This window comes from Schistocerca cancellata, chromosome 3, assembly GCF_023864275.1.
Source record: "Schistocerca cancellata isolate TAMUIC-IGC-003103 chromosome 3, iqSchCanc2.1, whole genome shotgun sequence".
In the NCBI taxonomy this organism is placed as follows: Eukaryota; Metazoa; Arthropoda; class Insecta; order Orthoptera; family Acrididae; genus Schistocerca; species Schistocerca cancellata.
Window position 1 is genome coordinate 164,713,212 of NC_064628.1, and position 25,727 is coordinate 164,738,938.

Genomic DNA, 25,727 nt, shown 5'->3' on the forward strand with positions numbered 1-25,727 from the left:
ACTAAAGATATAGTTGCTGAAAGGGGACTCAGTTTCCATTACAGTTGACTAGAAACTTTTGAGGAAACACGGGTACCTAGAGCCTCACCTGCGACTGGAGTTTGCGAAGAACTGAAGTACAATGGTACATAGAAACGCTGAGACTAATCGGGGAATCAACAAATAAACTCACGGGGAAAAATAAAGGGTGGCACAGTTGCAAACAGCCCACCTCTCCTTTGAAAGCGAATGCAATTTTTCGACTTCTGAAATAGTGTGAACAGCTGTAACAACGGACAATTTTATGCAATAATCGATTGTTAACATTCTTCTGTCAGCATTGCAGATTATTTCATCGGTTAAGGTAGACATTTTTCCTTGCGATATGCAAAACGTTTCCCCTTAGAAAAACTAACTGAAATTGTGGAAGCAATGTGATAACAGCTTCGATTAAGGAAACAAGGAAAATTTTCAGGGGCAAGTATGCGGATAGAGGACTACCAGTGAAGAGAGTAATACAGAGTCTGTACAAAAATGGCACACCTACAGATCTGTGTAAAATGCAAAACGACAAAGAATTCCTTCAGTTCGCACACCAAAAGTTATTGCGGACATTCGTCGAAGAATTATTCAGAACCCAAAGAAGTCTATACGTAACTGGCCCAAGAGGCTCACTTAAGCAGAGGAGTTGCCAGCGTATATTGAGAAGTCTTAATTTGAAGCCATATCGTATGAGTGTCGTGCAGCAATTACGGAAGGATGCCAATCGTAAACGGGTAGATAACTGCACGCGGCTTTGAATAACATCAAAGATGTAAATACATAAAACTAAAACCAGTCACTTTCTTGAATAGTTACTTTCTATTCCATGAACCGGTTTTCGAACGTTTTCAGGTTCATATTCAGATGGTTTTCTGGAAGTTACATCACTATTTCTAGCATAATGTTGGTTGCTGGCAACATCAAAGATGGCTTTGTAGGTCCGTACCATTACATCCTGAGTGATGAAGCACTGTGTCATCTTCCCAGCCATGTGAATTCATAGAACACGAGGTACTGGGCAACGGAGAATCCTAACATTGTGTGTCAGCAACCGCTACATGATGAAAAAATCGGGGGTGGATGCGGTGTAACAGGAACGCGCATAATTATACCGCTATTTTTTGACACTACTCAACGTGGTTGCATATATGGAAATTTTTGATGGATTTTGGGCTCACCTCACTGAGTATGAAAGACAATACTGTTTCTTCTAGAAAGATTGGGAGACGTGCCACACATCTAATGTATCCATGGAACGAGTCCATGATGTCCTCACTAAGGAACGAACTGTCAGAAAACATTTATGGCTACCACATTTGCGCCGGCCGGAGTGGCCGAGCGGTTCTAGGCGCTACACTCTGGTACCGCGTGACTGCTACGGTCGCAGTTTCGAATCCTGCCTCGGGCATGGATGTGTGTGATGTCCTTATGTTAGTTAGGTTTAAGTTGTTCTAAGTTCTAGGGGACTGATGACCTCAGAAGTTAAGTCCCATAGTGCTCAGAGCCATTTGAACCATTTTGAACCACGTTTGCGAGGTCTAACAACATGTGATTTTTACGTGCTGGGCACTTGAAGAGCAAGGTCTATGAAACAAATCCACACACAGTACAGGTACTGAAAGAAAATATCAGTCTTGAAGTTGCCGCCATCGATATCCGATTTTTGCGCCGAGTGTACATAAATATGCTTAGAAATGCACGGCTCTGCATTGATGTTGCAGGGGATCACTTTCAACATCTTCTATAAACATATTTTTCACTGTATTTTTCATTGTGAATAAATGGCAAGCCCATTTCAGCTCATAGTTTCTGTAATTTTACAGCATTTCCTTTATACACTCCTGGAAATGGAAAAAAGAACACATTGACACCGGTGTGTCAGACCCACCATACTTGCTCCGGACACTGCGAGAGGGCTGTACAAGCAATGATCACACGCACGGCACAGCGGACACACCAGGAACCGCGGTGTTGGCCGTCGAATGGCGCTAGCTGCGCAGCATTTGTGCACCGCCGCCGTCAGTGTCAGCCAGTTTGCCGTGGCATACGGAGCTCCATCGCAGTCTTTAACACTGGTAGCATGCCGCGACAGCGTGGACGTGAACCGTATGTGCAGTTGACGGACTTTGAGCGAGGGCGTATAGTGGGCATGCGGGAGGCCGGGTGGACGTACCGCCGAATTGCTCAACACGTGGGGCGTGAGGTCTCCACAGTACATCGATGTTGTCGCCAGTGATCGGCGGAAGGTGCACGTGCCCGTCGACCTGGGACCGGACCGCAGCGACGCACGGATGCACGCCAAGACCGTAGGATCGTACGCAGTGCCGTAGGGGACCGCACCGCCACTTCCCAGCAAATTAGGGACACTGTTGCTCCTGGGGTATCGGCGAGGACCATTCGCAACCGTCTCCATGAAGCTGGGCTACGGTCCCGCACACCGTTAGGCCGTCTTCCGCTCACGCCCCAACATCGTGCAGCCCGCCTCCAGTGGTGTCGCGACAGGCGTGAATGGAGGGACGAATGGAGACGTGTCGTCTTCAGCGATGAGAGTCGCTTCTGCCTTGGTGCCAATGATGGTCGTATGCGTGTTTGGGGCCATGCAGGTGAGCGCCACAATCAGGACTGCATACGACCGAGGCACACAGGGCCAACACCCGGCATCATGGTGTGGGGAGCGATCTCCTACACTGGCCGTACACCACTGGTGATCGTCGAGGGGACACTGAATAGTGCACGGTACATCCAAACCGTCATCGAACCCATCGTTCTACCATTCCTAGACCGGCAAGGGAACTTGCTGTTCCAACAGGACAATGCACGTCCGCATGTATCCCATGCCAGCCAACGTGCTCTAGAAGGTGTAAGTCAACTACCCTGGCCAGCAAGGTCTCCGGATCTGTTCCCCATTGAGCATGTTTGGGACTGGATGAAGCGTCGTCTCACGCGGTCTGCATGTCCAGCACGAACGCTGGTCAACTGAGGCGCCAGGTGGAAATGGCATGGCAAGCCGTTCCACAGGACTACATCCAGCATCTCTACGATCGTCTCCATGGGAGAATAGCAGCCTGCATTGCTGCGAAAGGTGGATATACACTGTACTAGTGCCGACATTGTGCATGCTCTGTTGCCTGTGTCTATGTGCCTGTGGTTCTGTCAGTGTGATCATGTGATGTATCTGACCCCAGGAATGTGTCAATAAAGTTTCCCCTTCCTGGGACAATGAATTCACGGTGTTCTTATTTCAATTTCCAGGAGTGTACTTAAAGGTGCAACTTTTATCGGTTCCGCCCTTTATTACACATCCCATCAAAAGAGTAGACTGGTAACACTTGAGCGCGGTTGAACTCGTACCAAGTAAACATTTGACTCCCGTCAACTGACATAAGTAATGGCAGTGAAATGGTGTGTAAATATCAGCAGGAGATATTGAATGACTGCTGCTCAAGAAATGAGGCCGTTTGGACCCGGAAAGAGGACCGGACAATCGGATTTGATAATAGACGTCAGTGCCCTGGGCAAATGTTACATTTTTAAAACTGACTATTGGTTTCGGCTTTTCAACCATCATCAGTTCTCCGAATTACAGCAGCGAAATGTACTCAGTATACGGGTTGTGAACGATAAACGTTTATAGCATACCACAGCAATATAGGGGTAGCTGAGACGAACAATTTGATATAGGACATTTGTGGTCTGACAAGCCGGGACACAATCTCAAATTGGCCTACTAGAGTCGCCTACGCAACAGCGCACGCGCGCTGCGTGGCGTTTTGGAATAGCCTCTCGCCCTCTTAATGCAACAGCTTAGACGTGCATTTACAAATTCCATAAACGAAGATTGTTTAAATTTTACCACCCAGTTTTGTGAATTTTAAGACAGTGAAATTAATAATTAAATCATTTTGTTCTCTAGCCTTGTTTCTTCTATATGCTTGTAAGGGTTAAGTCTGGATGGAATTGGAAAGGTAATTAGTTCTTTACAAGTAGTTTTTTGGGGAGGCCAGCCGCAGCTGAGGTAATCCATGCACCAGAAATAAACCATTTTCAGCTCAATATGAACTTTTATTTACAGGAGCACGACTGGTTTCGTGATATGAAATCACATCTTCAAGTGTACATACGTCAGTAAAACATTGAGACCACGACACGGGAAGGAGGAGGGCTCACCCTTCACAAATTACAATACAATTACCCAGAATAAATAGGCCGTCATAGATCAAATTTAGCTGTTGAAGAACTGACATGTGAAGAGCTTGTTAACTTCGTACCAGGAAGCGGCGGACAGCAACTCTCCGACCGTCTCGCTTTTTCAACTGACGAATTTAATCTATTACGCCCTGCTTGTTAATTTGTGAAGGTTGAGTTCCCCTGCTTCCCAGGTCATGGGCTCAATGTTTTACTGACGTATATGTACCTGAAGATTTGACCTGATATCACGAAACCGGTAGTGCTCCTGTAAATAAAAGCTCATATTCAGCTGAAAGCGATTTATCTCTGCAAAATCAATTAGTTTCTGCATACGTGTTCGTTTGGTTCAAAAGGCTCTGAGCACTATGGGACTCAACTGCTGTGGTCATAAGTCCCCTAGAACTTAGAACAACTTAAACCTAACTAACCTAAGGACAGCACACAACACCCAGCCATCACGAGGCAGAGAAAATCCCTGACCCCGCCGGGAATCGAACCCGGGAACCCGGGCGTGGGAAGCGAGAACGCTACCGCACGACCACGAGATGCGGGCCGTGTTCGTTTGTTTTAACAATGAAAGAAAAAAGTTATACTAATGTTAACGAAAGTCGTTGGCGTAAAACGGCGAGAAAATATTTAGCATTTCGTGCGGCGCGCATGTGTCATAGTTAAGGTGACTTTTGTAGGGAAATTTGAAGTTGTTTCCAAGATTGATAGGTCACAAGTATCTTATATTTTTCGTCTCTATTTCCCCTACACCAGCGTGCTACTTTGTAGGAAGTTATCGTTTACACGAGGTGTATGCGTATTGGTCACGCGCTACTATAATTTTTGATCTGACTCTGGCTACGAATCCGGAACCAGCTACCAATTTTAATGAAGTTGCTTGTGAGAAAGAAATTGGCTTTTATAATACATGTAATATGGTTGCTGTTGTCAGTGAGTGCAGATACATCTCAAATAGTTTTGTGAGAGAACAATATGAAGTGAACTGTGTGTAATTAACGTATGGGGCATGAAGCTGGGCGTCTTCAGTGGAACGACCAACTGGACAATAGCTGGAGGCGTTTAGTATGATCCGACGATTCACTTATATCGCCACTTTTCAAACGGTGGAAGGCGTCTGGTGCACAAACGGCCGGATAAAAACCGTTTTATCCACAGCGTGTGGAGCGTCTGCAATTATGAGATGGTTTTGTGATTTTTTTTTTTTTGGGGGGGGGGGGGAAATTTTCCTTGCCATGACTTCAGCCTGCTTAATCATTTTGACATGAAGATGATCCAGGATGTTTACTGCAACATTCTCGGTGCTCAGGTTCTTACGTTTCGTCTACATCTTCATGGTCAGTATGCTGTGGAAAGTCCGGTCTTCCATCGTGACAACAGCCATGTCCATAAGGTGGCATGCATGCAGTCCACGTTTGAGGAACATTCATCCACCTTATCACATGTCGATTGTTTGGCGTTAGAACTAATTTGCCTTATAGAAAAACTGATTAAAATCAGAAACTTATTATGAAATGCATCTTCGACTTACAATTACGTATAGCATAAGTCCGTAGACGAGTATATAGCCAGTGTCATCCAAGTCTCGACGTCTCTTTTACAAAGATAATCCATTTCTCTGTTGGTCTTGTCGTGGCCAGCATACTAGAAAGTTACCAATATTTGAAGCACTTAATTCAGAATATGGGTACTATGAAAGCTGAATTATATATGTTTGGTCGTGCACAAAGACAGTTGGCAACGTCTACTTAATAAAAAATAAGGTGAAACGTCCGAAAAACTTAAGATTGTCAGTGCTATTATTTATGAAAACAGCCATAATCGTAATTATATACATTTTTTAGTAATTTTAGAGTTCTGTTTCAACGCTATTGGTGCTTTATTCCAGAGAGGAAGACATGCATGTATGTTTTGAAGCAGAGGTCAATTTATAACAGAGGGGTGCTTGGAAGCGACAATGGAGGCTGAAATTTCTGTATTTCAAGCTAAATGTGCTATTTTAGAGTGTGAGCCAAGTTTTTTTAAATTACTAATCTTGCAATCTGTATGGTATGTTAAAGTAAGTCATTACATTATTATTGTTATGGTTACTTCTTCAGAACTGACCTCGAACAATCCACAAGTGTCATTGTTTCATACTTATCTTCAAACGGCCCACTAAATCATCTTAATACCGTAGAGAATGTCTGATACTATTTGAGGTTGAGGGTAAACAACTCGCAACTCGTTACGGTAGCTCTACAGTGTCTTTTTTTTTTTTTTTTAATTTTTGGTGAGATCTTATGGAACCAAACTGCTGAGGTCATTGATCCCTAAGCTTACACGTTACTTATACTAACTTCCCGAGAAAGGACTCGAACCTCCGACGGGGGGTGGGGGGGGGGGGGGTGGAGGGGTGGAGCCTCGCGGACCGTAAGAAGACGCCTTAGACCGCGCGGCTAGTATCTTTGTAGGAGCGGTTTTAAAGGAATATAACAGATCCGGAGAAAGTCGAGGAATCTCTCGAAGCCGAATTTAGGCAATATCCGTACTGTTGGCGGTGTTACACTCTATTAGCGCGATATCTCCTGGCTATGACTAAGCATTTATGCAATATGCTTATTTTGAAGAAAATAGCAACCATAAATGGAAATGACCACATTCGAGGAAACGACGATATATGAACTGTAATGGAAATAGAACATCAGAGTTGAATTGCCATAGTATTGATTACTCAGACGACTGATTTCAGCGCAACACTTAAGTCATCTATTTATCAAATAAGTTCATCCAGTCATTGGCTCATGTATCATGGGACCCATACATAAACTAGATGCAGCGGACCGTTATTTATCACGATTTCTTTTTTCCGAACGTGTAGAAACCATTGTGACCACATAGGAATATGGTTCAAATGACTCTGAGCACTATAGGACTTAACTTCTGAGGTCATCTGTCCCCTAGAACTTAGAACTACTTAAACCTAACTAACCTAAGGACATCACACACATCCATGCCCGAGGCAGGATTCGAACCTGCGACCGTAGCGGTCGCGCGGTTCCAGACTGTAGCGCCTAGAACCGCTCGGCCACACCGGCTGACACATAGGCATATGTACTGTGTTGATTGGTGCATCAGTCCCCTAGAACTTAGAACTACTTAAACCTAACTAACCTAAGGACATCACACACATCCATGCCCAAGGCAGGATTCGAACCTGCGACCGTAGCGGTCGTGCGGTTCCAGACTGTAGCGCCTAGAACCGCTCGACAACACACCGGCTGACACACAGGCATATGTACTGTGTTGATTGGTGCATAGGCATGCGAGACGATAAATTAGAAATAGAATCTGATGAACCACGGCGACACTCGAATGAATCGTGTAGATCGCCGACGGATGCTGGATGATAGATACATTTGGGCGGTGTGTAACGAGAGAGTGACAGCGTGTCGCAAGCGTGAAGTAGGGAGTGGTGGGGAGGGGTGGCAGGGAAGGGGAGGAGAGGAGAGAGCAGCGCAGAGGCAGGGCGGCACTTGACCTCACATCGTCGTTGCGACAGCGCGCCGCGACTCGGTCCTGGGGCGGCCGTGACGTGCATTCCTCAGCGCTGCGCAACGGGCCCGGCGCCGCCTCCTCCAGGTCCCACAGCGGTCACTGCTGGCTCACATCTCAGATCGACGTGGAAGCTATAGCCGCAGAGGTGTGAAGGCTTTGGTCGCAAAAAGTACTAAGCGCGATAGCTTCTGAGACAGTCAAGTCAGCCAGACCTAGATCGAAACTTCTTTCTCTCCTCAGTCAGGTGGGCTTGCTCATACTTCCTCTCGTCTTGACACTAATCTTTTGTTGCTCTTCTATTTTCTGTCAGTTTTAATTTCATCCGTGAACTCCACTCTCGGTGGTCGTCTTTGTCTTCTTCCATCGCCGCGCGGGGTAGCCGCACGGTCTACGGCGTCTTGCCACGGTGCTCGCGGCTCCCAGAGTCGGAGGTTCGCATCCTCCCTCGGCCATGGGTGTTTGTGTTGTCCTAAGCGTAAGTTAGTTTAAGTTAGATTAAGTAGTGTGTAAGCCTAGGGACCGATGACCTCAGCAGTTTGGTCCCATTGGGACATACCGTAAATTTCCAAATTTTCCTTCTTCCATCCATCACTCGAATCAAAGTGTGAACTGGGTATACGGCGAAGTTGGTGGCTAACCACGTTCCTCCTTCTAGCCATGACTGTCTCGTGTAGGCTCCCTGTGTCTCCTGATCTTCATAGCAGATCTTCATAGCACAAGGCCGGTTGAGGCTCAATAAGTCCGCGGTAGCATCACAATCGTCCTCCAAGATTGCTGTCTTATCTTCTTCACTTTCTTCAGAGTCCAAGCTTCTGCCATACAGAAGTCCACTACAAGCCAAAAATCTTCGATCACGTATCAGAACTATGGATTTATGGTTAAAGTAGTGAATTTAGGTTTGAATATTCTGTCATATCCGCGTTCTGATAACAAGTATAAACATGTAATAACTAAGGATCTCTGTTGTGTATTTGACTGGTTGTGCGCATAGAGGGGCGCTGATAAGTATGAACAACAAGAACAACACTGACGTCCCTTTATCTAAGACAGTCCCAATCGAATAGGCCTCTTTCCTTCAGCCGTCTGTGCAGGAATCAGCTCGCAATCGCTTACAGTGCATTGTGTGGATCTAGCTGTGTGTTTGTATACCTGATCAGGTTCATTCCATATTACCTAGGAGACTGGGACTGAAAAAAGTGCTGTAATTATAGCTCTACATAAGGAAGGCTATTATAGTAAGACAACAGCAACAAACGGTGGCGTAGCCCAATCTACAGTTGTGTATATCTTGCAGCGGTTCAACGAAACTGATGCCAAGGCAAGTGTTTCGCGAACTGGAAGACTCCGAGTAATATCATACAGGGAAGATGAGTTCACATGGGTACAGGGTAAACGTCAGAGGACTCATACTGCACGGGAAATTCGCGAGGAAGTAAGTAGTATGAGAGCAGCTCCAATCTCCGTCACAACAGTGCAACGCCTTCTTCATGAACAAGGTTTAAACTGGTGCATAGCGACATAAAAACATTTATTACCAAAAAATGTGAAATAAAAAAACTGGAGTGTGCAGCAATGGTCCAAGGTGTTCTTCACGTACGAATTTAAGTTTGAAGTATTTGGAAGATATCGTCGAATGTTTTTTCGTCGAGATCGTGGAGAGCGTATGAAGGGCCAGTGAGTGACGCGAGCTGTGGAGCGTGGTAGAGGGTCAGCCATGGTGTGGGTATGCTTTGATGATGATAAAGTTGGGGATGTAATGAAAATAAACGGAAGATTAAAGAAGGAAGCTAACCACAGGATAGTGATCAACAATGAAGTTCCATCTGGCAAGAGACATAGCGGTCGTGGATTTATTACGAAGCAGGACAGTGATCCCGAACATACTTCTAAGCTATGCAGACAGTATGTCAATAGAAAAGAGAAATGTGAGGAATTGAAAAATATGATTTGGCCACGTCAGTCACCTGACTCAAATCCCACTGATCTCTTATGGGATGAACTTGGCAGGGGTCAAAAAATTGAGTTCTTCTAGTATTGAAGACTTACAGAATAATTTACACATGTGTTGGGGTTCAATACCTGCAAAAACACAACAAAATTTGAACTCCAGAATGCCAAGAGCTTGTGCAGCTGTTCTGAGAGCAAAGGGTGGATGCTTTGAAGAGACTAAAACATAAACCATATTGTACTGTATTTCACGATAGAAAGAAAAAATATTTATTTTGTTGGTTTTTTTAATTGTAATAGTTTGTATGGTGTGTCTGCCATTCAAATAATGTATATACATTTTATCATGAGTGAGCGAAAACTTTTGACTCGTAGTGTATATGGTTAAAATACAGCACTTTAAGAATTGTTTACTGGTAGTCAAGTAAACAATATTTGACTCTATTCTTTTGCCTTGACTATTCTAGCGTTATCAACCGTAGTGTGTTTCACGATTTTCGTTTTGCTTCTCTTGATATCCATCTCGAACTTCTCTAATGATATTTGATTCGTCTAATGAAGCGTCTTCTTCAGGTCGTCTTCCTTTTTTCCCAATAAGGCAATGTCACCTGCAAAATAAATAGTTTGAAACTTCCTCCATTAACGGTTATCCCTGCGTTGGTTGTTTCTGAGAATCTCTTCGTTGCATTTTCTGCACTGTATTCCCTGCATCGAAACTGCGCAGCAGATTAATGGCTTATCAGCATGGTCTTAGGAAGTTTTACAAGCTCATTTTGGTACATGTCAGGGGGTCTCGAATCTCTGCCTCAGAAAATACCACACAAAAACAGTTAAAATCCGGTAACGTACAGAACAAATTTGACACCGTTCACAGACTAATGTAGAATCTGTCCTTCATAAGTTAAATGACGAATGGGGTGACAGGAGAGGCATCTAGCCAGGAAGTACAAATAAAATAAGTCCGCAAACTCATGAGAAAGTAGTGGGTCGTTCTACCACTTCTGTCTCTCACTTTAGTCTTCATAATCACCTTGAGAGATTCGGCAACTGTATAGATATTTAAGATATTTCTCATTTATTGTTCCATCCCAGTAGCACATTTTAATTACATAACATGTTTCAAATCAAATGGCTCTAAGCACTATGGGACTTAACATCTGAGGTCTTCAGACCCCTAGACTTAGAACTACTTAAGCCTAACTAACCTAAGGACATCACTCACAACCGTGCCCGAGGCAGGGTCCGAACCTGCGACCGTAGCAGCAGCGTGTTTCCGGACTGAAGCGCCTAGAACCGCTCGTCCACAGCGGGCGGTCATTACATGTTTCGATCACTCTAGATCATCTTCAGGTGTAAAGAGTTGCGTCAGCAACCGGTCTTGTCTATTCAGAACGACATGTCAGAGTACTTTGACATGTGCTCCTTGAGTGGACGAGACTGAACTCCTTAGATCTGAAGATGATCAAGAGTGATCGAGCGAGGTGACATAGTGATTAGCACACTGGAAGCGACGGCTCAAATCCGCACCCGACAGTTACCTGACTTGGTTTCCCGTGATATCCCTAAATTGCTCGAGGCAAATGCCCATTTCCGTCCCCATACTTTCAACAATCCGAGTTTGTGCGCTGTGTTTAACGACCTCGTAGTCCACGGGACATTAAACTCTAATCTTCCATCGAGTGCCTAGTCCATCGTCGTCAAAGGTAATATTTTCGTTCTTGGTCCGCTACTTTCGTGAAGTCTCAAATTTTCTAGCTCTAAAGATACATTTTGATGAAAGCTATCGCCTTGGCTGAACGTGTTTTAGTATTTCACCTTTCTCTCTCTCACCCCCTCTCTCCTTGCACATACCCTGTCGTACGGGGCCCACTATCTTTCACTACATTGCAGGTTTTAACATTGAGGCCGGGTTGTTCCCAGATGCGTCAGTTAATCTACGAAAGCGAAGTCGTGTGTGACAACAGCCTGACATTAGCGTAAACAATATTCAGTGTGTCATGTCTAGTTATTTTTGTAACTCATTTTTGCGAGGCGTTGATTGGAAAATAGAGCATCTGTCTTAAGACAGTGGAAAGCCGCCCTAAAACCACACTTAGGCTTACCGGAATACCACAACAAACGCCGTTAATCGATTTCACGGATTCGATGTGACTGACTCGCTTTCCTGCTTCATAAACGAGGGCGCTGTATATTATACGAGCAGGTAGTGTTTTCGGATTATCTACTTCGATAATTTCCTTCAGTGATGCTATCAGTAAGTCACTTGCCTGTATCACGACAACGATACTGCCAAATATATTTTTTATCCGTTCTCTAGAATGACATCCGCTAATGCAGATTTAAAAAAAGGCCGTTCAGGTAAATGCACCGTTTCCATCCTTTCCGGTGTTAATCAGCAGCGTGCTCTGGTTGCTTCGAGAAATACTGTGCGGATAAGGTAGGTTCTTTGAATACACTGGTCGTTATTAACATCTCATTGTCTTTCAAAGGTCTTAATAACCAAAGTCTTTCACGAAGGGACGTGAAGTAATTTACTGGCATGCCATTTTAAGAGCCGTCTTCTTTTTGCTTAGCTACAGTATTATTCTTTGAGTGTGATCTTCATTGAAAAAAGTCTTCCGGTATCCGTGTATATCAAGAATCTTACATTCTGCAAAATGTTGTATTGAATGTACTAATGTAGTTTAAGAACACTCTCAGAAACACTAATAACTTGTTCGATTATTTTTCAACTCGCTAAAAAAGGTAATTGACGTCTTAGTCATCCTTTACAGACATTTTATAACTTTACCTATCCCCAGGGGGCTCGCACCTCTTTCGAGGTTTCAAGCTTGGCTATCACGGGGCCCCAGCCTTTGCAGCATCTTCTGCCTTCCATACTGCATGCCTGTCCTCTTGCTGTTCTTTTTACCCGCTCCTGCGCAACATGTGTGGGACGTTTATGGCAAGTTGTTCTGCATTTTCAGTAGCCGATTAAGAACAGTCTCTTCACTGTTTTTCGTTCCTTTTTTCTTTCTTAGTTCCCCTTATCGTATCCTTCGGCGTTTGAGGTTCTTCTTTTTCTTCTTCCTCCATGTGCGCTCCTGAGGGCCAGCCCACGCGTCTGACGCATCGCAGGTTATTGGATAAACGCGTAATCCCCAGCCCCGGGTTGCCAATAGGGTTCATACGTACTCCCTGGTACAGGCCAGGCCCAGGTAGTGGTGATTGCTTGATCTACTATCTTCCCAAATTGCCGATTGGACCCTTTGTCAGATGTTCGAGAGGAGTGACCTGAGGTGTGAACAATCACCTAAGACATGTGCGGCCCCTTCTGAGGGGGCCCCCACTCGGAAGGAGCGCACCATCGGAGACGCTGGCAATCATGAGGGAGTTTCTCGCAATGAGCCAATCATCTTCCTTACAGTCAGCGTCTACTAAACGTAATCGAAATGAGGCTAACGATCCAAAGACCCTCCCAGCTGCACCACGTTTCCTTGTGGTTTCATGCATTGAAGACGGTTAGTCCTTTGCTACAGTAAATCCGTTTATTATTCAGAATGGTGTTGATGCAGTTGCTGGCACTGTGAAATCCTGCTCTCGTTTACGCAATAGAACTTTGCTTTTGGAGACTACTTCTGATTCTCAAGTACAACAATTGCTTGCAGCTTCGCTCCTCCACGGCTATGCTGTTCGTGTTGACACCCATCGAACACTGAATTCTTCCTTTTGTGTTATTTACACTAGGCTGCTCGATGGTCTGACTGAGGCATAAATCCAAACGTACCGCTGATCAGAGTGTCATTGCAGTTCATTGGGTGATGAAAAAGGTAGATGCACCCTTAGTGCCCACACGCACTCTCATTCTCACTTTTGATAGAGTGGTGCTTCCGTCAAAGATCAAACTAGATTATGGAGTTGTCACAGTTCGACCACACATTCCGAACCCGATGCTCTGCTACCAGTGTCATCGTTACAATCACAATCGAATGTCCTGTCGACACTTGGCCAAATGTGTCACCTGTGGTAGGGATGCTCACTAGGGTGATTGTCTGTATCCTTCTTCCCGCCGCAACAACTGCAATGGCGACGATGCCGCCTCCACCCGAGATTTCCCATGTAGCTCGATGAGCGGGCTCTCCAGGAGATCAGGGTGAAGGAAAAAAGTGCCTTACCCAGTCGCTTGCAAGTTCTCAGAAATCCTGCATGCTACCATCTGGCACTTACTTGCTGTTCCTGCTACATCTTGCTCCACGAAGGATGTGGCCAGGCGGACATGCAATCTCAAACTCAGCACCGTAGTTTTAAATCGCCCAGTGTCATGTTAGCATCCCCGTCTCCTCCTCCAGCTGTACAACAAGCCACCAACTTTCGCCTCTTGGGGCGAAGTCACCTGCTACACAACCGGCAGGTCATAAAGGACAGAAGGAATACTCCTGCAAAAACGTCCTACGCGCCTTCAGCCAACAAGCATCTGAGTCTTTCTCTGCCAAACGGAAAGGCTCCAAGAAGTCAAACAAAGGCTAACGGTCTTCTTCTTCGCCGACTCAGAGATCCTCGCCCAGCCGACCTCCGTGTCGCTGGTGCGCACCGCCAATCGTTTTTCTGCCCTGGACTCTGCAGACTGGCAGAAGAAGAATGCCGACGCCTCTGTAGATCTGGAGCTGGATCCTCTAGCCTCTGCGCCCTATGGCAGTGAGTCTTCGAAGGCTGGCACTCGTCAGCCGCCTAGATGACACCCTTTCACTTTTTTCCCTCCTCCCCTTTCCCTCGTCATGATCCTCCTCCAAAGGAATGTTTGCAGCCTTAGATCCAACAAGTGGGATTTAGGGCTGCTCTTAGAATTACAGCGTCCATTTGTTCTGTGCCTCCAGGACACAAAATTGCCTCCTCACGATCGCTTTGAGCTCTCACACTTCTTCCTGGTCCCCTTCCCCTTGAGGATGGCATCCCATTTCATGGGGGAGTCATGCTGCTCATCTGGGATGATGTTCATAGTCAACCCATTTCCCTGACTACTGGGATTCAGGTGTTCAAGTCTGCATTTCCCTTCCTCACTTGATCTTTTCTGTTTGTACCGTTCACATCCCTCTATCATTCAATGTCATCAGGGCAGACTTCCTCTAACTTATTGGGCAACTCCCTCCCCCTTTCTACTGCCTTGTGACTTTACCATGCACCATCCCCTTTGGGGTTCTCCCAAACCTGTCAGAGAGGTGCCCTCTTGGCTGACCTTCTCAATCAACTTAACCCACCCGCTATTATCATGCCTTCCTCCATCGTAAACGAATGGAGGAGGGTCAGGTGTTACCTTTCTCTTCTCAAGATCGTGTGTGCTACAATGCCAACTTTACTATGAGGGAGCTAGGTCATACTTTCACTTCAGCCAGAAGCTCCGCCCCAGGGCTGGACGATGTTCATAGGCAGATGCTGCAGAACCTTTCTCATGCAGGCAAGCACTTTCTCTTTCATATGTACAATCGCATCTGGGCAGAGGGCAAGTTCCCCAGACGCTCGCGTGAAGCTACTGTAATACCCATACCTAAACCTGGCAAGGACAAACACCTTTCTTCTAGTTATCGCTCCATTTCTCTCACCAGCTGTGTTTGCAAAGTGATGGAACATATGATTCATACCCAGCTGGTGTGGTGGCTCGATCTCGCAATTTACTAACCACTGCACAGTGTGGATTTCGAGCACGCCGTTCTGCAGCTGACCATCTCGTCACTTTTGCCAGCCCATGCATGAATGGTTTTCTGCGGAAACACTAGACTGTGGCCATGTTTCTCGATTTGGAGAAAGCCTACGACACCAGTTGGATGACTGGTATCCTCCATGCTCTTCACACATTGGGCTGCCGGCCGGTGTGGCCGAGCGGCTCTAGGCGCTTCAGTCTGGAGCCGCGCGACCGCTACAGTCGCAGGTTCGAATCCTGGCTCGGGCATGGATGTGTGGTCTCCTTAGGTTAGTTAGGTTTAAGTAGTTCTAAGTTCTAGGGGACTGATGACCTCAGATGTTAAGTCCCATAGTGCTCAGAGCCATTTGAACCATTTGACCACATTGGGTTACTGTGGCCGCATGCCCTGTTTCCCTCAGCAATTTTTAGAAGTTTTCAAGGTACGTGTGGGTTCTGCCTCGTCGGACACCTTTATCCAGAAAACGGTGTGCCTCAGGGTTCCGTCCTGAGCGTCGTCCTCTTTGCTATGGACATTAACCCAATAATGGCCTGTCTCTTGTCGGGCGTCTCCGGTTCTCTTTTCAGTGACGATTTTGCAGTCTGTTGCAGTTTTCCATGGATTTGAACGGCGTCTTCAGTGATGTCTCGATCGTCTTTACTGATGGAGCATCCACAATAGATGTCGCTTTTCCACTGATAAAACCGCTTGCACGAATTTCTGGCGGCGCAGTTGGTTTCTCCAACCGTCTTTACATCTTGGGTCTGCTGCTCTTCCATTCGTTGAATCTACGAAATTCCTTGGGCTCAAGCTCGACAGAAAACTTTCTTTGTCCTCCCACGTGTCTTACCCGGCCGCCCGTTGTACGCGGTCCCTCAGTGTCCTATGTGTCCTCAGCGATACTTCCTGGGGAGCGGATCGGACCATCCTCCTCCGTTTTTATAAGTCCCTTGTCGGTGCGAAACTAGACTATAGATGTGTCGCTTATGCACCTCTATGTCGGTCCCTCTTACGCCGTCTCAATACTATCCACCATCGTGGCATTTGTTTGGCCACTGGTGCCTTTTACACCAGCTCATTTAAGATTCTGTAAGCAGAAGCTGCTGAGCCACTGCTGTCATACAGCTGTGACTTTCTCCTCCGCCGATACGCATGCCGTTCGTCTGCCATCCCTAGCCACCCGTCCTATACCTCCTTACTCGATGACTCCTTTGATCGTCAGTGTGGGGCACGTCCCTCATCTCTGTTACTCCTGAAGTTCGCTTTCAGCTCTTGCTCCGTCAGCTTTACTTTACGGTACCTGCCACTTTCCCGATGGGTGTGAACCCTTCGCCCACCTTGGCTTCGTGCACCGGCCTGTGTTCACCTTGGCCTTCATTCGCTTCCTAAAGATACTACTCCAGCCTCGCTCTATCACCGTACGTTTCACGACATTCACATGGATCTTCGCGATAATACCTTCGTGCACACTGATGGCTGTTGGACTTACCACGGTGTCGGACCTATCGCCGCGAAGAGGCGTATTGGGTCCCGTCTCTTTAGTCATCTACATTTGTTTAGTGGTCTGCCCAACCACTTTGTACTCATAGCCCTCTACCTCTGACCGTTAGCCATTTCCAGACGGAATGCCCTTTTTTTAACCATTTACGTTCTCATTTATGTTTGCCGTCAGAGGTACCGGCCCTTTTAGAGAACGACTCGCCGATTTTCGACCACATTTTACGTTTTATCCGCCGTAGCAAAACGGCGAAGGACATTTAATCTTTAGCTCAGGACCCCCGTTGTCTCTATGGCGTATTTTATGGACTTTTCTCCAAGTCCCTGTTTTTAGGTGTCTCTCATTCCGTCGATAGGGATTAACGTGTAATTGTTTTTAACTCCTTTTCCGTCTTCGAGTTCCACGGTTCTGACCTGGGCGCGTATGACTCTAGTCTTTTCTGCGCCCTAAAACAAAACAAAACATAACTCTATCCGACGTGAATAAAAGAAATTCTGTTACTAATTTTCTTCGAGTTTGCTTTCTTTATTGTTTCAATTTCTTTGCTAGCAATTTCGAGGCAACTACAACTTCATCTCTGGGACATTGACACTGCGATATTTGTGATATATACACCACCACAAGCATATCACGTTAACGCACTCCAGTAACTGCATGTGTGGTAACTACATTTCACTTTAGGACGTCACGCTACGTGCATCCAAGTTACAGCAGCTCCGATTTTTTTATGAGGACTGAAAACAGATAGACGCATGTGTTTTGTTATGTGAGCGTTTTTTCTCACAATCAAATTTATTGCTTTAGAATTCTTTTACTTCTACATTACAGATGATAACCACATAGTGAAATATGCTATTTTGTAGTCCTTTAAGTAATCAGCTCAACCTCAGTTTATTATGAAGCACAGAAATAGTTTATCGCTTCACCAGCGAATAATTTTAAGAATTCTGTCATCAACTGCCACAGTTTCTTCTAGCTTTTCCTGAAGCCATCAACACTAGAATTCTGCTTCTTCGTAACACATTCAATAGCACATATGTTTCTGTCGTTATTGCTTTGGCCAGCTAACTATTGCTCTCCTTTTTGTTTCTTTCTTCGTGAAAAACAGCACATGTACTAGAATCAAATTTTCACTCTAGTGGAGTGTGTGCTGATACGAAACTTCCTGGCAGGTTGAGATTCTGTGCCGGACCGAGATTCGCCTGTGCGACCTTTGCCTTTCTCTTGCCAGTGTTAGATAAGAGATGAGGTACTTACGAAAGTAAAGGGTCGTGAGTCCTGAATCGTGCTTGGGGAACTCAGTCGGTAAGCACTTTCCTGCGAAAGGCAAAGGTTCCGAGTTCGAGTCTAGCTCCGGCACACAGTTTTAATCTGCTAGGAAGTGTCAGCATATTTTAGGAATAATTTACTTGCAACCTGAAATGGAAAGTTTAATTTACTCATGGAGGTGAAATGAAAGGTAATTTAATTTCATAACAGAAATATCGTTCTTGATTAAAAATAACAACTAAATATCCCCGAAACTCTATTTATATTTAGGATGCTCCTTTAAATTAAAATACTCTTCGCTGACGTATTGTACGCAGCCTTCTAAGTTTGGATTTGCCTTCGTAACCGCATTAACTACATATTGTCCAATGAGCCAATAACTTATGTCTTGAACTACGATATAAATAATAACCTGGTCGGAATACATTTTTTATTGCAATGTAATTCTCGGAGGTTCTATTGATGATTGCCAGTATTTTCCTCGTACAATTCCAAATTCAAATTTTATCTTTGCAGGTTAGAACATGTTCTACATTCTCCAGCAGTTGACAGCAGTCACAGCATGGAGTGAGCTGTAGGTTTATTTCATTTAGCTTGACTCTCGTGGAAACTTTCTCATTAACGGCGTCCTACCAAACTGAGTTTAAATTTTATTTTAAAATAGAGTGATTAATATTTCGCCAAATTTTCGTCCATTTTTTATCTTCATATTTCATCTCAGTTGTATTCCTGGGGCGAGCTTTCGTCAGCGCCGAGTATAATTAACTACTTATATGTTTTCTGATTTTTTCATGTACAGGACTAAGTGCGACGTAATATTTTCAAGCGTAGTCCAGTTCTGGACTTACTATACTGACATTTATTGGAGCGCATCGGTCATTAAAGCGGTAGACATGTTTCGTGGTATGTTAACCTGGTTACTGTGCAATAATTTGTAAGCGCGACTGAAAGACATCGGCGTACATTGTGATTGGATACCTAACAACCAGTCCTCAATTTCAACGAGGTAACGTGGCAGTTTGAAACGATACTTTGAAAACATAGCCTCTCCAAACATACCAGAACGCAATTGCCAGAATTTTTTGCACGATAACAATGGAGACTAGTAGTATCGCAGTGATGTGGTGGATCTTGCTGATTATAAAAGAGTAGACAAATAGTAATCTCTGCAGTCTGTCTAGTGACCTTATGTTATGATATTAGAGCACAGCTCGTACAGTATTCAGTATTGTCACAATACTCACGGGTTCCGTGTGGACGTCATACCAAGGAGGTGAATCACATCAGTTTTTTGGAGCCAGAAGATTCCCATATATCCTGCATAGTGTGTTAAAGGCATTGTTTTGGACCTTTGCGGATTAAGATTAGCACCACAGAAGTCAGCATGATAAATGATGGTTCGACGTACTTCATCCATCTCAGTCTTATTGTTGTCAAAGACACTAACATCATAAGCGTAAGAGTCACTCGCCGGTTTTGTGTTAAACCGTAACCCTTGAAATACAGCATGCAATTTGGAAAGTAGCGGCTGGATTACAACAGCTTATAAAGTCATGAATAGTGAACATCTTTGCTTCACTGTTTGCTTTACTGTATACAGCAGTCGTTTATTGTCCAGTGATTTTAATCTTAGACTGAAAGCCAGATACAATTTTGTATCAGTTAACTGAATTGATTATTGATACCCATTTTTCGTATTGTACTCGGTAAAATATTTTGTTCATTCTGTCAGAACCCTTATTTAAGTCTAGAAACGTAATAGCAATTAGGCTTTCTCAGATGCAAGTTAGGTGCTACAGTTTGGGACCGCGCGACCGCTACGGTCGCAGGTTCGAATCGTGCCTTGGGCATGGATGTGAGTGATGTCCTTAGGTTAGTTATGTTTAAGTAGTTCTAAGTTCTAGGGGACTGATGACCTCAGAAGTTAAGTCCCATAGTGCTCAGAGCCATTTGAACCATTTTTGAGATGCAAGTTAAATACACAACGTCTCTATAATCACAGAGAATATTCACCAGTGAGCTCACAGTGAATGCACAGGCCTGATATGCACCAATTACGTTTGGAATTATATGTATCAAACGCGATAGGGGTTTGAGGTCTGCGTTGGGAAGAGTAATTCTAAACCATTGCACCGCTTTCAACCAAAATTGGTACACTTATCCCTTAATGTCATTCAACAATCACTGGTGCGGTACGAAACATCTGCCTATCATAGTTCAGGAGATATAACGTCATAAACGAAGAGACGTGTGAAAAACTGTCACATCATGCACGATGTTTAAATGAATTACTTCTGTGCCACTAATTATATTTGCAGTAAATTTCCCAGACAATATCCACGTATGCCACTAAACGCACCTACAAAACTGAATCCTGGTACCACACTTATTTCAGGTGATATGACGTCATAAATACTGAGATGGCTCAAACAATCGCATCATGCGCGACTTTAGGAAATCCCTGGAACATGGAAGGGGTCTTGACAGCTTAAAACTGAACAACCCAAACGGCTGTAGACGAAACCATAGCCGTCTACAGAGCTGTGAAGAGGCGTTGCCGTAAAGATATTTTCAAAATCGCGATGTAGACATGCGAAACAGCTGTGCCCAGCGTACAGGAATTGTCGGCGATTTCTGCACGACTGTTTCATAATTTCGAAAGTGTTTTCACGAATACATGTTGATCAAATTTTTTCGATTATGAAACCTCTAAAACATGGTTCAGTTTTTGCTTTCATTTCTAATAGAAAACGCAATGGCGGGTTTTGTCAGCTAGTTTTATATAAAACTCAACCGGCAGGTCATTAGGACCTGCAGATTTCTTGCATGGTGACCCATGGATTGTAGTTTTCATTTCCTCATGTGTAATAACCCCTGAAAGTATTTCGTTGTCATCATGATTGTTTGGGATGTTACATACGAAGTCATGTTCCGGTGTCTCATCTACTGCCGATTCAGGGTAAAGGTGGGTGAGCTTTGGACAACGCAGTTTCTTATGTCCGCTCGTTACTTGCTCTGGGAATAACGGTAGCCGCTTAAGACATCCATTCCAAGTTTCCTTGATCTCCTGCTTCATTTCAGCACTGTCTATCACTGAATCATTTAGTTTCCACACCCCAGGTCCTAAGTGGGTTTTTCACGGTCTGTATTAAACAGTTAAGCCGTATGTACAACGATCGGAAAAAGTAAGAGGCCAAATCTCGCAGTCGACAATACGTTTTAAGAAGTCTTTGGTGACGTAGAATCTGTCCAGTGTACTAGCAGAATGAATGCATGACAGAGGTGGCAGCACTGTACGGCACACAGAGCTCTAGCGGCAACGCCAAGAGTGAGGACTGCTCTTGATACTAAAAGAGGCGGAAAGGATCCTCCAGGTGCGAGCCAAGAATGCCGATGGACTACCACAAGGCTGCAAGTGTGGCATTTGACATGTGATGACAGCCATGAATGTGAACGTCTCTTCATCGACTGTGACAGAGGATGAGATTTTCCAGTGGTCAAATAAGACTCCTAAAGAACCGTCAGCAGCATCGACGTTTTGCAAAATGTGCACGACTGCAGAGAGGTTGCGTCTAGAAGTGACTCAGGTTTCACAGTCTTCGTGCGATTAGTTTGTGATATTACAGCTTGAATGCATGTAATGTCTCTTGCAGCGGTCTCTCCGCGATGTTTTCAGAATTTTTATAAATTATATAACTCAGTACATATCTCGAAATATCTCTTCTTATCTTACCGTTTCCTAAACTGTAATATACGATGATTACCAATGCAAAGTAGTTTCAAGCCCTATTATTCCTTGGAGCGTGAATTTACTCCATGGAATAGCTTCTCTGCTGTCTATGTTTTGTCTTATGAAAAAAATGATTCAGATCTTGCCGATTAGCCGTGAAAGAACGAAGATGTATATGTATGTATTGTTGAGCTAGTCGCCATCTTGATGAGATTCTGTATGAGAAGGAATTTAATACATGAACTAAAGTAAGTGTGTTCGCGTATTATTTAACTGATTATTACTGACAAGGTCTGCTTACTACGCTGTGTTGCACGGGATCAGTGGGGAACGTCTGATTTACACTGGACGAACCTGCCGTTTTGTACGCTCAAGATATCCAGTTTATTACTTTCAATAAAAGAGCTAACACGGTCTTACCAGCAGATCTCCGGTCTTCCCCATGTGATCACCGAAAGTTTTTAATTATTACAAATGTTTTCAGGAGATCGACTGACAATTTTCGTCGCACCGAGACTTCGAAATTGCTTCACTGCCTTATGGAATTTAAGTTAAGCTCAATTTAATCAGGATAGAACAGTACTGAACTGTGTGCTGTGTGAATGTGATAAGCCTGCTTTCGTGAATGAAAATTCCCTTAATATACGCATGTTTTTTACTATCCTGATCAGTGAAGCTAAATCAGGCCGGTGTGAGAGAGGTTTTTAAATTTCAGATCCCACAAAAAATATTAAATGCACCTCGTACTTGCGGTAGTATATCGCATTGGTCACAATACTAAGATAATCGAAGACGAAGCTGTAGTTGTTTCTAAATGGGCTCATAGTTTGAAACGATAAACAAAGCTGAGTGGAAATAAGTTGTAAGGGAATAGCCTTTGTTATTCGTAACAAGCCATTTCACAGCTGACATCCACTGTACCCAGCGCTATGAAAGCAACAAGAACATAGCTTACTTTCTTGAATACACTAGTATACGCACCAATCGTAACCAGTCATCTAAATAAGATCTGGATGAGCAGGTAATCCTACCACAATGAGCAGTCTGCCAACTAGGAAATAGTCCACTTTAGAGGTATTAACAATTTGGTCAGGAGGAGATTCGTGATTTTTGACTGCATTGTGAGCTGCTGTGTAAGTGCAGAAAGGGTAACTTAATCCACAATTGGCTGCAGCATTTCTAAGCCCTTTAATTTGCTAATTTTCATGACACGTCTCCTTCCTCCATCTAAATCTGTTTCTTCTATCTAGCGGCTTATATCGTTCAACTAATCTTTTCATTTGTCCGCTCCTCATCAGCAGTTAATACCGTATTCCCTCTTTCTTAAGACCCTAGGGATTACCTAAGCTCAGTTTTGCTCTTAAGACATTCACTCAGACAGACACTTTACACTTAATTTGCCGTAGCTTCACTGAAGAATTTTGTTTGCGTTTTCTTATACATTTGAGACTATTTAGTTTATCTCTTTGTTCTAAAATGTATCAGTTCTTCAGTTCTTCTTGTACTTCCGTTAATCAGTACCGTTTCTGGATTATTGTCCGGTGGTCCGCCGATGAATGAACTTTGTAGTCTAGAAGCCGGTTTTAGATATTTGTTGTTCAAGTTTAGAATCCGAACTAAACTCCCATAACTTCACCATCTTTTGTTGTGTTTTATGCGTGTTTGAGACATATGCAAGGACTCAAATATTTTGGAATAGCAGACTTCGCAGCTCGTGATTTTCCTCTTATTTGCATGACAGAAACCATTCTGTGTAAATTTCGAGTTGATCACATGTAAAGAGGAACTCCAAGGTTGGATCAGTTGGAAATTTTCACTACTGTGTTCAGTTTTGTGCCATTTGTTCTTTCACTGTCAGAAGAAGCAAACTGTCATTTCTTTTCTGACAGTGTCAGAATAAAAGCAGTACAAAATCACCAAATGATAAAGCAGCTGATGAAACATTTGGATGGGTCAAGGCATGTATATTAGCCTTAAATTTAGACAAGGACCACCACATATAATTCAATACTTCTCATAGAACACAATTAGCTGTAAAAACAGTCTATTCAGTCTATGGAATACAAGAGACAGAGCTCAGATTTAGGGATTATACATTACACCCTATAACTAACAAAGCAGCCTAGTTCGTCTGCATGCACAGTGGACATGATTATAGTTATAACTTACTTAAAAATTAAGAAAATAGTTCATTTTGCCTATGTGCATTCACTAATGAGTTGCAAGAGCATTTTAGGGGCAAACTGAACTTACAGTAACAATATTTTCAGAAAATAGCACATTACAAGAAATACGATTGTTGTTATTTATGGAATGTTCTGTCGGTTCTTAGAGGAACTTAGCCATATTAATAACGTTGTATTCAAGTTAATATTTAGCACAAACAGGGGTGCATAACGTTGCAACTACAATTTTTGATCATTTACCCAGTCTGATAGATAGCAGAATAAAATCTGAAAACAAACAGAAAAAGTTTCTCCCTGACACCTCCTTCTATTTCTGGTATCGTAACATCTAAAAGCTGGTGTGCAGTAATTACTAACTCACAACCGTATACTTAATAATAATAGTAATTATGATTATTATTATAGTTATAGTAATAAAATTATAAATGTTCAGCATGTAGCCATATTTAAAAATTAATTTGTGATGTTAATGGAAAATCATTAATTCCAAATCATTACAAATTATCATGTAAAACAATCCACAGTAGATGAAACTAATTAACTAACTAATATCTAAATTACATCATTTCGTGATGTATGGAGCTTTGGGCATGTTCAATGTTGGTGTGTGTTTACAGTGAAAAACGTTAGTTCTGACAGTGAAAAATATATATGTTGCAGGATGTTAAGGTTTGAAGCAAAATCTTTCACAGTACCACTAGATAATGGCCTTGAGGTTGAAATTGCATTTGAAAAATAAACAATCTCTACAGTCAATCGGTAATATGATGTCCTTTAAAATATTCTAGATGACTTCAATCCTAAGCAAGAGTAGTTAATCAATACCTAAAATTAATTTGATTGTAGAATAGCTCCTAGAAGCACTGTAATAGCAGAATATTTCATAAATTCGCGTGATTAGTCTGAACTTAATAAAATGTAGGTCTTTGACTTCATTCTGTATCATAGAGCCCCATCACCACCCACCCCCCTTTGCAGGGTATGTTGTTGTGGTCCTCAGTCCAGAGAGTGGTTTGATGCAGCTCTCCATGCTACTCTATCCTGTGCAAGCTTCTTCATCTCCCAGTACCTACTGCAAACTACATGCTTCTGAATCTGTTTAGTGTATTCACTTCTTGGTCTCCCTCTAAGAATTTTATCTTCCACTCTCGCAGGGTATATGGCTAGTGATTTCTGTAATGAAATATACCTACTTGTTTACGGCTTATTAAAACTGGTAGATGGGTACTTTATTATGGTTCTTTGTTTCTGAGGTTGGATGATATCACATGGCCCAGTGCCAGGGCCAATGAGGTATTTGGGCTCTGTGGTGTCACAGAATGTGATTGTATGAGTTTCACTGAGTCTCCAGTGGGGAGCTAAATACTATCTGAGACCAAATTAATACTTTATAGCTTCATGTTGAAAGGTGGCTACATTGAGTCACGGCGCCAGAAATTGCGCCAAAGATTATTATTCCGCCGCCTCCACTGGCAGTAGTAGTTCAGAGGTTGCCGTGGGCAGTGCTTGTTGAGAGGATGTCGAGAGCAGTACTAGTGAGAGCATGTCGTGTGCAGTTGTTTTTCTGTTGGGCGAAACAGTAGATGCTTTCGGTTGGTGTAATGTATAGATGGAAGATGTTGCAATGATCACAGTGTATTTTTCGTCAATATACACTCCTGGAAATTGAAATAAGAACACCGTGAATTCAT

The 25,727-nt window shown here is 43.7% G+C and overlaps 1 protein-coding gene across 1 annotated transcript in view; it reads left to right on the top strand.

Annotated features, from left to right (window-relative positions):
- The window catches only part of LOC126174788 (tryptase beta-2-like), a 401,540-nt gene that overhangs the window by 250,925 nt on the left and 124,888 nt on the right, over positions 1 to 25,727 (top strand). The gene's annotated exons all lie outside the window — the stretch shown is intronic.